This window comes from Mandrillus leucophaeus, unplaced genomic scaffold (assembly GCF_000951045.1).
Source record: "Mandrillus leucophaeus isolate KB7577 unplaced genomic scaffold, Mleu.le_1.0 Scaffold19, whole genome shotgun sequence".
Classification (NCBI taxonomy): domain Eukaryota; kingdom Metazoa; phylum Chordata; class Mammalia; order Primates; family Cercopithecidae; genus Mandrillus; species Mandrillus leucophaeus.
Genome location: NW_012101920.1, coordinates 3,052,172 through 3,066,153, shown reverse-complemented (window position 1 = coordinate 3,066,153; position 13,982 = coordinate 3,052,172).

Sequence of the window (13,982 nt, the reverse complement as noted above, 5' to 3'; positions counted from 1 at the left end):
GCCCTCACCTGAAAATCAAGGGCTGGCTATTCAGTGATCTCTGAGTCCCTTGATGCATTATTTCCCTTTCCTTTTGTCTATTTTCAGTTCTAACTCTATGAATTCTGACTAAAAGTACTATTTTGTAACCAGTTGTCTTCATTATAACTGGCTGAGCATTAAACTAACCTCTTCTTTTCTCAAGCAGGAGTCTGTGGGCAGGTGGTTCTAAAGTAGTATTTCCCAACCAGAAGTGATCCCCCCACCTCCCCTTCTTGGAGACACTGGCAACGTTGACACTTTACATATATATATATACTTTTTTTTTTTTGAGACAAGGTCTCACTCTGTTGCCCAGGCTGAAGTGCAGTCATGGCTCACTGCAGCCTCGACCTCCCCAGGTTCAGGTGATCCTCCCGCCTCAGCCTCCTGAGTAGCTGAGACCACAGGCACACACCACCACTCCCAGCTAATTTTTTTGTAGAGATGGGGTTTTGCCATATTGCTTAGGCTGCATACTTATATATAATATGTATACTATATTATATATAAAATTATATAGTGTATATTCTACATGTTATATATGCTATATATAATATAGTATGTAATATACTGTATCATATATACATAATATATATATCATATAGTATATAATATATAGTGTATATACTATATATTATAGTATGATATATGTGATTATATATGATCTATATCATATGTTATATTCTATATATGTATAATTATATTTGTATATAAATTTATATATTATATAATAGATAACATTTATTTTAGTTGTGTGTGTGTGTGTGTGTGTATATATATATATTTTAGAGGCAATGTCTTCCTACATTACCCAGCCTTAACTAGAGCTCCTGGGCTTAAAGGAACCTCCTGCCTCAGCCATCTGAGTAGCTGGGGCTACAGATGAACCCACTGTGCCCAGCTCTCAGTTTTCCCATTTTTTATTTTCATGACTGTAGAGAGAACAGCTACTGTCACCAGATACTGGTGAGCACCCTACACTATCCGGGACAGCTGCCAACAAATAAAGAATGCTCTAATCCAAAATTTCATTAGCGCCAAGGATGAGAATCTTGGATATAGAGAAATTGGGAAAAATGATGAGGGGAAAAGTGGGGGACCTTATTTACTGATGATGTCCATGGGGTATTTCCCAAGTAAGAAACAGCAGACAACTTTTGCTTCGATTGATGGTGATTCTCTTCTGTTGATTGCTGTTTATTTTTTCTGAAGACTTGGGTGTGTGACATAAGTAACCCCATGGTAGCCCAGGGCACAATGGGAGAAATGAAAAATGGAAGACAGGTTCAAACATGCAGTATGACTGCAAGAGTAACCTTTCTGTTCTAAGAGTTGAAAAAGTTTTCAGATCCTTGGTGTACTTTATCAGCAGAACGTTCATCTGCATATGGCATTCAGAAGCAAACTAAACTTTTTTTTTCCCCCCTGAGTCTTTTGTTTCCAAATCAATGGGAAACAAAGGATACCCCTGCTCCATTCAGGCAGTTTCAATGATTCTCAAATCAACGTGGGAGCAGTCGTTGGGCCATTTAAAATATACAGTGATAAAAAAAAAAAGCATACTTATTAACCTTATAAACATTCTATAAAAGTACAAGGGGAACCTTTATAAAGAATAGCCAAGTGTCCTTTTTATGGAATAGCCCTTTGTACTTTGAAATGTTCATGTCTATAAAATAGAATTGGACGGAGGAGCCTAGGATAATGCAATTTCCATGTATTCTAGTAATTGTTCTGTTAAAACATTATTTTTCAGCGTCTTAACACTCAGAAGATTAAGTTACCTCACTCCAAGATCAGTTCCACTTTTAAAAAGCACTTTCGACCCATATTTAACCAACCGTCAGAGAGGATTCAAAAGAGGGCTAATTGAGCACTGAGTGTTTGAAGCATTCAAATCATGGCCCAGGTTTCTTCTTGAAAACACCAACAGCGCAGCCTGGCAGGAAGCAGGGATTAGACAAGAGAATCGATTGAAACTTGCCTTCCAAACTGGAAGAAAAACTTTCAATAAGAAAGCGTGAAGTTTGAAATCACTGCATGTTATATTATTCATCTTTCAAACTGCCTCCAGCCTTATTGGATGTCATTTTCTCCTCTTACCCCAGCTCTGAGCTGCCACTGGAATTCACCAAGAAACCCACTTTAGCAAGAATGACCCACCCTTCAGAGGAAAGTAACCACCCTTAGCCCGGTTCTCTTTATCACTCTATTCTGTCCCCACTCTATGTGCACTCTATCTCTTCGTTCTATCTACGTGTTTTGCAATTCCCTCTGGTATTCCAAGGCCAACGAAACCACAGCCTCCAATAAGAGTGCTAAACCCGAATAGATTCACTGCTAAGCTCTGTTTTTAACCCTTTTCACCTACCAATTTCAATGTTCTCTTTAATAGGTTAGCTATGGCAGACCTCAACAGAATCAAGTTACGGGAGGGCAAGCTGGAAAACCTCACAGGGGGGATTTCATGAAGAAGAGAGAAGCCTGGCTGTTTGTCATCTAAATTCTTGTCCTAATCTCCCTTACCACCCCCAACAAATACAAGCAGCAGGAAACTAATAGTGATAATCAATAATATAATAACCTCAGCCAGCCTCAAGTTCTGTTGTTGTTTTCCTTAAAACAAACAAAAGGAAAATAAGCATTCTGCCCAGAATCAAGAGAGAGAGACAGAGAGAGAGAGAGAGAGAGAGAGAGAAACCTATCTCCTAAAATCCCAGAAGTTTGCTGCCAGTGATTCAGTACATACCTGACAAAAAAAAAAAAAAAAATGTTGCTTAACTGGTTTGGTTGTTTCAGCTGGCTACTACCAAGAGAAGTAAACAGAACCTTATCATTTCAGTTAAGTCTGGCTTGAGCATTATTTTCAAGTAAATATTTATAATTTCAATGCTATTCCATTGCTACCACTGCTGTCTTTGGATTGGACCGACTGAAACATTGTCTTGGATTAGCCTGACTCCATAGCAACAGGCCAGGAGAGGCTGCACCCTCACTGCCTGTCCTTTCTGTGGCTGGAGAGGAGAGGAGGAGGTATTTGGTGACATTCGCCATCAGGACTTTGCAGCTTTCTTGCCAGATAGCAGCTGAATTGAGGAATATCCTTCCTTTGCCATTTGGGCTCCAGTCGATCAGGATTTTTGCTGATCACTTTGCATATCTCAATGAATATGACACACGGGCATTTTTTTCTCTCTCTCTCTCTTCATTCAGGAAGTGGAGAGCTGAGCCCTGAGATTCTTTCTGCTCCGATGATATAAACAAATTGTAGAGGAAGTCAAGTCAAACTTTCCCTTGCTTCTTTTGTTCTCCCAACTAGCAATTCAGAAAACAGAGCCAACTTTTCTTGGATGCCTTTTAAAGATTGCTCTTTAACTGGAAAGACAGAAACTCTCTTGCTTTATTTTGTATCTGTAAAAACAAAGATTCTCCTAAACATATTTTGTTTTCAGAAAAGCAGAAATGCCCTAGAAGCTAAAAAAAAAAAAATAATAACTCTTTTCTGAGACTTTTCAAACCAAATTGCTCCTTTGTCATTACAGTTACCTAATTGTTTTTTCTTTCCTTCACAAATCTCCAGGCTAAAATACAAACAAGAGAGCAATAACGATAATAGCTAAACCTGAATAGAAGCTTCCAGGGCCCTAATACACAGCCAAGGAAAGCTAACAGTCATGATTCAATAAAGGTGCCATGTAAGGCATGCGCCAGACAGAAAGGAGACACCATATCTGTGTAATCTACAGACACTGCTTTAAAAATCACATAATTAAGTCCTTCCCATGGTGGTGGCTACTTGAAGCTTTATCATCAGCTTGTAAGATTTCATCTCGGGGTTTCACCGATGGTTCTGAGAACAAACGTTTTCAAACCAGAGGCACCTGCTAATCCAGGAGACATACTCACCACACCTATTCTCATCCTCCAGTGAAAGAAGCTCTGTGTTAAATGACTGAAGGGAAACAGAAGGGAATATGTAACAAAATATATTCAGGAGCAGCCCCGGGGTGGCTTCCCATGCTGAGTGTTCTGTTACATTAATCCTGGCACACAAAAAAATGCGACAGCCACGTGGATATCAATATCCTGCATTGTTTGTCCTGCATGACCCTCTCTGTACACAGGTGGGTAGCCCAGAGTTCATCACAACCCTTTTCTCTCATGAAACATATTAGAGATCAAACACAGGCTCAAACTACTTCCTGAGTCTCAGTGTTCTCCTCTGTAAAATGGGATATATGGTGGCTGTCACATGGGTTAGAAATAATATGGGTATAGGTATAGAGATAGTTCTCGCTTAATCCAATGTGTGGCTCCTGTTAGGTTCTCGATAAAAAAATTGTTGTGATTTTTTTTTTTTTTTTTTTTGAGACGGAGTCTCGCTCTGTCACCCAGGCTGGAGCGTAGTGGCCGGATCTCAGCTCACTGCAAGCTCCGCCTCCCAGGTTTATGCCATTCTCCTGCCTCAGCCTCCCGAGTAGCTGGGACTACAGGCGCCCGCCACCCGCCCGGCTAGTTTTTTGTATTTTTTTAGTAGAGACGGGTTTTCACCGTGTTAGCCAGGATGGTCTCGATCTCCTGGCCTCCCAAAGTGCTGGGATTACAGGCTTGAGCCTCCGCTCCCGGCCTGTTATGATTGTTGAAATTCGTAACACTATGTGAGTTCTCCTGGGTCAGGAAAAACTAGCATTGGTAGAAGCTCAACCTTGCAGTCTTTGCAGTTATTTCTGTCAGAATACTTTTCTCAGTCACGATCCTCTCCTCCCTCTTTATCTATAAATATGCATATACTGTAGATATTTATAGACTAATAGGTATATAAAATCCTTCATGCAAGTTGTAATTGACTGTGTAATTACTGAATAAACAGTGGATGAAAGGATAATGGTAGGTTCTGAAAGCCAGCCTTAATTCACATTTTATTTTATATTCATTAAACTGTTTATTTACTTGTCTACATTCTCCTCTCTGTTGATTATTTTCCAGGCATGCATTTCCCTCGAGCAATGATCAGGCTGAGAAAGTGATTTCATTTCCATTGCAAGGGAGACAGAGAAACACACAGAAAACCCAGAGGCAGTGACTTCCCAGGAGTGCCCCAGAGTGTGGGTATTGCTAGGAGAAGCTGCGTGCACCTCTACAGCCCGGAACTATTTTTGAAGCTTTGATGTAGAAACACGCAATACCCACAGTGACCTTAAATTTCTGTAAAACAAATATAGCATGCATTGATGCAATTGCCATATATTTATAGAATTCAACAATTGTCTTCCACCAACTTTATCAAATATCTGCTACGTGGGGGGGTTCTAGGACAGAAACATAAACAGCCCTGATTGGCCCATTATGCAGACGAAGCACAGGCTTGGAGGACCAGAAAAGCAGAGAGAACACCGTGCTCCTGCCTTGCTGGCCAAATGACGCAACAAGAACATTCAGGAAAGTTACTTTAAGTTTCAACATACAGATTTTTTTGTCCCTTTAAAAGACATACTTTTACATTTTAGTTGAGTTTTGTTTTCGTTTTTATGTGGGTACAGGTCTTGGGATGGTTCGGATTTATGTTCAGAAAATTTTTACTCCTCATCACTTTGAAGGAATACCCTTCCCTGACTTACGGATGCTGGACTTGGCCATGTGATTATTGGTCAGTAAGATGTTAGCAAGTATGATGCCAGCAAGGCCACTGTGGATTTGCACAGTATGGCTGGCTCGCCTGCACTTCCAACATTGCCTTGAGATGCACACACATGCCTGTATCCAAGGAAGATGGAAGGCACCTGGAGCAAACTTGGAAGCAGCCCATAACTTGAAGCCCAGCCCAGACCACCCCAGGTCATCTAAACCCCAGCTAACTTGCAAATGTTTATGTGAGAATAAATAATTACCATTTTAAGCCACTGAGTCTTGGAGTGATTTTTTGCATTATTGTGGCAACAGCTGAGTAATGTAGGCCTCATAATATTTATAGGTTTTACTCTGGCCATGGCATACTAATACAGATCCTGGGGGAGTCATGGGGGCGGGGGTGGGGATTAATTTTAAAAAATAATTCAAACTCTTGCATTACTGATTCGACTTTGTTTTGTAAATCAAGGTGAATCATTGTCTTTCATATGCTAAATGAAATTAGACGCCCATAATGTTTCACTACAGCAGCATATGATTAAAGAGCAAGAGAGGTATGAGATACTTATTTTTTCATCTAGATAAAGCCTTCATTCCACAAATGCTTCATTCAGAAAAAAAAAAAAATGTTTCACTTGTTAAAGGGATACTCATTCAGCTCTTTTGTGCTGGACCTCGAAGATACAGTTTTGAGTATTAATAACTCTTCTCAAGTGCTTATGATGAGCCAGGCATTGTTCTTAGTGATTTATCTGCATCAACTCATTTAACCTTCAGAACTTAATGCAATATTACTATGATTGCGCCCATTTTACAGATGAGAAAACTGAGAAGCTGAGAGGTGAAGTGACTTACCCAAGCTTCCATGACTTATAAGTAACAGAGTCAGGATTCAAATCCGGGCCATCTGACTTTGGAGTACATGTGTTTTACCTATCGTGATAAGACATGTGTAGTTTCTATTGACAGGGAGTTTACCGAGTAAAGAGGGCAACAACTTTAAACAAGAAGACCAATCAATCATTACAAACCCTGGGCAGGACCATCATGGAAAAGAACAGGAAACTATGGTGAAGAGTAACAGGAAGGGTGGGGCGCAGTGGCTCATGCCTGTAATCCCAGCACTTTGGGAGGCCAAGTCCAGCAGATCACTTGAGGTCAGGAGTTTGAGACCAGCCTGGCCAACATGGTGAAACCCCATCTCTACTAAAAATACAAAAATTATCCCAGCATGGCAGCGAGTGCCTGTAATCCCAGCTACTCGGGAGGCTAAGGGAGGAGAATCACTGGAACCTGGGAGGTGGAGCTTGCAGCAAGCCGAGATTGCACCACTGCACTCCAACCCGGGCAACAGATTCTGTCTCCAAAAAAAAAAAAAAAAAAAAAGAATAACAGGGAGGACCTGTTTTAGATAGGTGTTCAGAGAAGTCTTTTCTTATTAGGTGATTTTGTCTGAAGAATGAATGGGATCAGATGGAAAAATCGCTAGGAAAGAGAAGAATGTTCCAGGCGGAAGGACTAGCAGGGAGGTGAGTCTTGAAGCAGTCTATAGGTTGGTATGTACTCAGGACTGAAAAATGCTCATTGCTTCAGTGAGGCTGAGGGGCTGAGTATGTCTTTTACTTATTGCCATAGGAGGGTAGTTGGTCAGCAAATTTTTTATAAAGAGCCAAATAGCAAATTCTTTAGGTTTTATAGGCCATGTAGCCTCTGATGCAATTACTGAACTCAGACATTGTCATACAAAAGCATCCACATAGAATGAGCACAGCTGTGTTCCAGTAAAACAGTATATGCAGACACTGAAATTTACCTTTCAGTGTTGCAGTTCCACAAACAGCAAGCATGTGTGTGAGAACACACAGGATGGTCACAGTTAGTGCATTTCCAACAAATCCAGTGGCCTCTCATGAATTTTTTTTTTTGAGAGAGCCTCACTTTGTCCCCCATGCTGGAGTGCAATGGCATGATCTCAGTTCACTGCAACCTCCTTCTCCCTGGTTTAAGCAACTCTCAGCGTCGGTCTCTCAAATAGCTGGGGTTATAGGTGGGCGTCACCACATCCGGCTAATTTTTGTATTTTTAGTAGAGATGGGGTTTCACCATGTTGGCCAGGCTGGTCTCCAACTTCTGACCTCGGTTGAGCTGTCTGCCTCAGCTTCCCAAAGTGCTGGGATTACAGGCGTGAGCCGTTGTGCCCAGCCGCCTCTCATGATGTTGGATGCACCCTGCCCTTTAACTCTCAGTGAGATCTCTGTTGAAACAGAACACAGGTCACACCATTAAGAACAAGATAGAATTTTGAATAAAAGTAACGAATAAGCGATTAGGTTATCTACTCATCCTATTATTAAAGAGTAGTACATGATAGAATCATCCAGAAAAATGAAGCAAAGTTCGTGTTGACATGATGTATTGGCATTGACAAAGATAACATAAAACACATGCTCCATCTTTACAAAGAGGATGGGGACAAGACTGGTTAATGAGTGTCATCCTTCAAAGAGCACTGAAGATTAATTGCTGCCCAAGAAAACTTGAAATGCCCTGAAATCTTGGAGGTCATGTAAGAAAGAAATGTGATATATGCTTTCTCAAATTTAACACAATAATGCTAAAATTTTACCTGACCAGTAATAAGTGGCCAAAAGAAACTTTTCAAAACTGACACTAATAATTAAAACACACACAAACACACACACAAATTTTGATCCATCATGCCAGGCACAGTGGCTTACACCTGCAATCTCAACACTTTGGAAGGGTCACTTGAGGCCAGGAGTTCAGGACCAGCATGCTCAGTATAGCAAGACCTCGTCTCTACAAAGAAAACAAAAGAAAAAAAATTGAATTAGTCAAGCGTGGTGGCTAATACTTGTGGTCCCAGCTACTCTAGAGGCTGAGGCAGGACAGTCACCTGAACCCAGGAGTGTGACGATGCAGTTAGCATATGATCACTCCATGGCATTCCAGCCTGGGCAACAGAGTGAGAACCTGTCTGTAAAATTAAATTAAATTATATTAAAAATTCTGGGGCCAGGCGCGGTGGCTCACACCTGTAATTCCAGCACTTTGGGAGGCCGAGGCGGGTGGATCATGAGGTCAGGAGATCGAGACCATCCTGGCTAACACGATGAAACCCCATCTCTAATAAATACAAAAAAAAAAAAAATTATCCGGGCGTGGTGGCGGGCGCCTGTGGTCCCAGCTACTCAGAAGGCTGAGGCAGGAGAATAGCGTGAATCTGGGAGGCGGAGCTTGCAGTGAGCGGAGATCGTGCCACCGCACTCCAGCCTGGGTGACAGAGCCAGACTCCGTCTCAAAACAAAACAAAAAAAAATTCTGATCAGTCATGATGGAGGAAAGACTAAATCCTCTTTCTCATAGTCTCTCTATATAAAATAATAACCCAATATTGTTAAAAGATAATTAAAGAGTTTGTAGCTAAAACATATAGGACAAAAGTATCATAGTGGGCGCCTGTAGTCCCAGCTACTCGGGAGGCTGAGGCAGGACAATCACTTGAACCCGAGAGGCAGAGGTTACACTGAGCCGAGATCGCAACACTGCAGTGCAGCCTGGGCGACAGAGCAAGACTGTGTTTTAAAAAAAAGTCAAGCAGTTTGTTAATTTTTATAAGATGCTATTTTGGGGGGATTTTATGATATTAGTGATATTTTTCAGCTTAAAAGTTTTTACAATTTGTTGTACTTTCTTCTTTTATTCTAAATAAACATTAACTTTCCTAACTAATTTTGTGTTCTTTTTCTTTTAGGAAGCCCCCAATTGCATAAGGTTCAAGACCTATAAACAGGAACCGCCTCCGTTAAAGCACCTACTATATGAGCCAAGCATATTCAGATGCTAGAAATCATTGAACGAAACAGATGGAGGTGGTTTAAAAATATGTCCACAAATTCTCTGGCACTCCTGTCTCTAGAAGGTAGAGGTTATTTCCCTTCCCCTTGAGTGCAGGCTATTCCTTGTTTCTAAGGAATAGAAGGTTGTGGGGGCAACACTGGGTGACATTCAAGACAAATCATAAAAGGCACTGGAGTTTCCTCCTTGCTGTTCTTCCTAGGAACCCAGCTGCTGTGACATGAGAACTCAAGCCGCCCTATGGGAAGGTCTGCATGGTGAGGAACGGAGGCCTCCAGCCAACAGCCATGTGTGTGAGCCTCCTTAGAAGCGTGTTGTCCAACTCCAGTCAAGCCTTTAGGTGCCTCCAGCCCAAAAGAACATCTTGACTGCATCTTGACTATTCACGAGAGGCCCTGAGCCAGAACCATCCATCCAAACTGCTGTAGGATTGCTGACCTCAGAAACTGTGAGATAAGAAATGTTCATTATTTTTCTAGCTGGCCCTTGAGACAATCTTTTACTTAATAAATAGAAAAAATGTTTTTTTAAATGTTCATATTTTAAGCAAGTAAGTTAAGGAAAAATTTGTTACACAGCAAGAGATAATATACTGACAAAAGTTCCAGTTTCATGATTCTTATATCCTGAATTTTATTAAATAGACAATGAATGAATGACTTTTGAGAATGATGAACAGTAAACACTTTAAGAAATGCACCAAATTATCCTACCACTTGATCCAGCAATCCCACTACTAGGTATCTACCCAGAGGAAAAGAAGTCATGATACAAAAATTAGCCAGGCATGGTGACAAGACGCCTGTAATCCCAGCTAGTTGGGAGGCTGAGACAGGAGAATCACTTGAACCTGGGGCGGAGGTTGCAATGAGCCGAGATTGCACCAGGCTCACTCCAGCATGAGCAACAGAGCAAGACTCCATCTCAAAAAAAAAAAAAGAAAAAGAAAAAAAAGGAAAAGAAGTCATTATACAAAAAAGATACTTGCATACACATTATAGCAGCACAACTTGCAATTGAAAAATGTGGAACCAACCCAAAAGCCCATTAATGAGTGGATAAAGAAACTGTGGCGTGTGTGTGTGTGTATATATATCTCAAACATATATCTCATATATCATATATATCATATATCTATCATATATCTGTCATATATGTCATATATCATATATACCATATATCATATATATCATATATGACATGATATATGATATATATGGTATATGATATATATGATAGAATACTACTCAGTCATTAAAGGAAATGAATTAATGGCATTCGCAGCAACCTGGACGGCATTGGAGACAATTATTCTAAGTGAAGTAACTCAGGAATGGAAAACCAAACATTGTATGTCCTCACTCGTAAGTGGGAGCTAAGCTATAAGGATGCAAAGGCATAAGAATGGCACAATGGACTTTGGGGACTCAGGGAGAGAGGGTGGGAAGAGGGTGGAGGATAAAAGACTACAAACTGGGTTCTGTGTATACTGCCGTGGTGATGGGTGCACCAAAATCTCACAAATCACCACTCAAGAACTTACTTATGTAACCAAATACCACCTGTTACCCAAAAAAACCTATGGAAATAAAAAAAGTTTAAAAATAAATGTATCAGCTGGGTGCGGTGGCTCACGCCTGTTATCCCAGCACTTTGGGAGGCTGAGGCGGGTGGACCACCTGAGGTCAGGGGTTTGAGACCAGCCTCAACATGGAGAGAAACCCGCTCTCTACTAAAAATACAAAATTAGCTGGGTGTGGTGGTGCATGCCTGTAATCCCAGGAGGGAGGCTGAGGCAGAAGAATTGCTTGAACCTGGGAGGCAGAGGTTGCAGGGAGCCGAGATCGCGCCACTGCACTCCAGCCTGGGCAACAAGAGTGAAACTCCGTCTCAAAAAATAAATAAATAAATAAATAAACGTATCAAATTATCATTACGTATGAATTCATTTATCAAATATTTATTGAGTAGCACCATATGTTTATCTACTTTTAGGCATTGAGCTGGGCTAATTGACAAGAAAGACATAAACCCGCCCCTCATGGAGGGGAGCTATTAGAGAACTATTAGATAATCAATGTCACAAAGTCAATGAATTAAGTGATCAGAAATTAAAACCCCCAAATCTACACTCTTAGTCGTGGTATAATATTGTCATCCAGTCTGGCAGAAAATCAGGTTTTTGCCCTGTGTCTAACACTCACTCCCTGAAGAACATTGGAATCAGGGCTGAGTTCCCCTGTTCTAGTTCAAACATCCCCTGATTATGAAAATGTCAATCATTATAAGTATGAATGAAGTGCTTGTTACAGTCCGGCACAGTGCCAAACCCTTTATATGCATTATCTCAGTTCATCCTCACGACAGCTCCCTGTTCCTCGGCTGCTTCCACTCTGGAGCCCTTCCCAGGCTCCCTTGCAACTTGGCCTTATGGCACCATTCAGGCCAGTGAAGCCTGAACGGAAGAGACTGTTGGAAAGTTTCTGGGCAGGGTTTTGTTGTCTTGAAAATGACTGGATGTCAGTGGTTCTACTTGTTTCTCTTCTCCCTGCCATAAAAGTGAATTGGGTTAGGCGTCCTGTGACCATAAGGAAAGACTAGGGGAACCACAAAGCACTGACATTCTTGAGCTATGGAAGCACACTGCTACCTCTGCATCCTTTAAAGTGAGGAAAAATTGTAACCTCTTTGTTTCAGCCTCTGTTGACTTTTTGTTATAGTGGTTACTACTTACAGCTGAAAGCCTTCCCAACTGATCTAATGAAACTGGGACAGAGAACTATTAGATAATCAATGTCACAAAGTCAATGAACTGAGTGATCAGAAATTAAAACCCCCAAATCTGCACTCTCGGTCATGATATGATATTGTCATTATGGTTTCCACAAGTAAGCAAAGACACACACACACACACACACACAAAACTGTAGCAAATACAAGCAAATATATTTATCTAGTTTCCTTGATGGGATCCAATTAGAGTAACAAGGCTCTTTGATACTGTCTCAAAGTATAAGATATCAAATTTTCATTCCAATTTTAACAAGTACTTAATTGGACATTTCTGGGAAGTCCTGGGAAGCTAAGAAATTCATTAATATTGATGATGGTGTTGGAAATATGTTAACTATGGATATGTCTTTTAGAAGAGCTAATTAAATAGAGATAAATTCTACTTTTCGAGGGTCCTTCCAACAAAGTGTTTATGGAGCACCTACAATGTACCTGGTAATTTATTTCTATCACATTACTTAGTCTCTCTACTAGCCAGCAAACTGAGCCCATGCACCCCATTTTAGAGATGGGAACACTGCAGCTCAGAGGTTGAATAGCTTGTCCAGATGGTCCAGCTTGTGGTGGAATCAGAATTGAACTCAGTTCAGTTGAGCAGTTCGGAGCCTGGACCACTGCATGTTATAGGGAGAGAGTGGTAAAATATGATACACATATGTGACAATAGAATAAGCAATATTAGATATGACAACAACTATGACAGTTTATACATGAGTGAATGAAGTTTGGGTAAAGGCTCCAGTGACAGTTATTGGAGTAAAACAAATATGAATCAGTTCCTGCTCCAGCACCATCTAGCTGTGACCTCAGTTAGGCAAGTTTCATAATCGCCCTGAGCCTCAATTTCTTCCTCTGTAAAATGGGGGCAATACTAATATCAATCTCACAGGGTTGTTCGGAGCATTCAATGGGACGAGGCTGTCCAGCCCTTTAAAAATATTAACAGTTATTCATTTAATATTTTTCCATACTTTGAAACCACCTTTGCAAAAATTACAACCGAGAAAACTATGTCAGTGAACAAGATCTGACTTGACTCCATCTTGCTTCTAACCTCCAAGCTGTCCTTGTTTGTTCCCGGGTGGATACCAAACTAACTTGGGGAGGAACTTAGTCCATAGTTTAACTCTGAAAGAAAGACTGTAACAAAAACCCTCTTCCTGACTGGGGACTAGACTGCCTTTGCAGGACTAACAAATTAGATACAAAATTTAAAAGTATGGTTTAGAAGCCTGGCAGCTGGAGACTGCGAGGTTCTGAACCTCCCCAAATTGCTCCTGCGGATAACACTGCTATTGTAAAACCGAAGATCCGTGCCTGAGGTATTTTCAGACCCTGTACTCAGTGAATCGGTTAGCATCGCCCTGGATAAACTGGCTCATCTGGTCCTATGGCTCCTACCCAGAAACTGACTCGGCACAAGAGGGCCCCTTTCACTCCCTAGGATTTCATCTCCGGCCTAACCAATCAGCACTCCCCATTTTTCAACCTCCTACCCACCGAATTATCCTTAAAAACCCCGATCTCTGAGTTTTCGGGGAGACTGATTTGAGTAATAACAAAACTCCGGTCTCCTGTAGAGCCGGCTCTGCATGAATTAAACTCTTTCTGTATTGCAATTCCCCTGTTTTGATAAATCAGCTCTGTCTAGGCAATGAGCA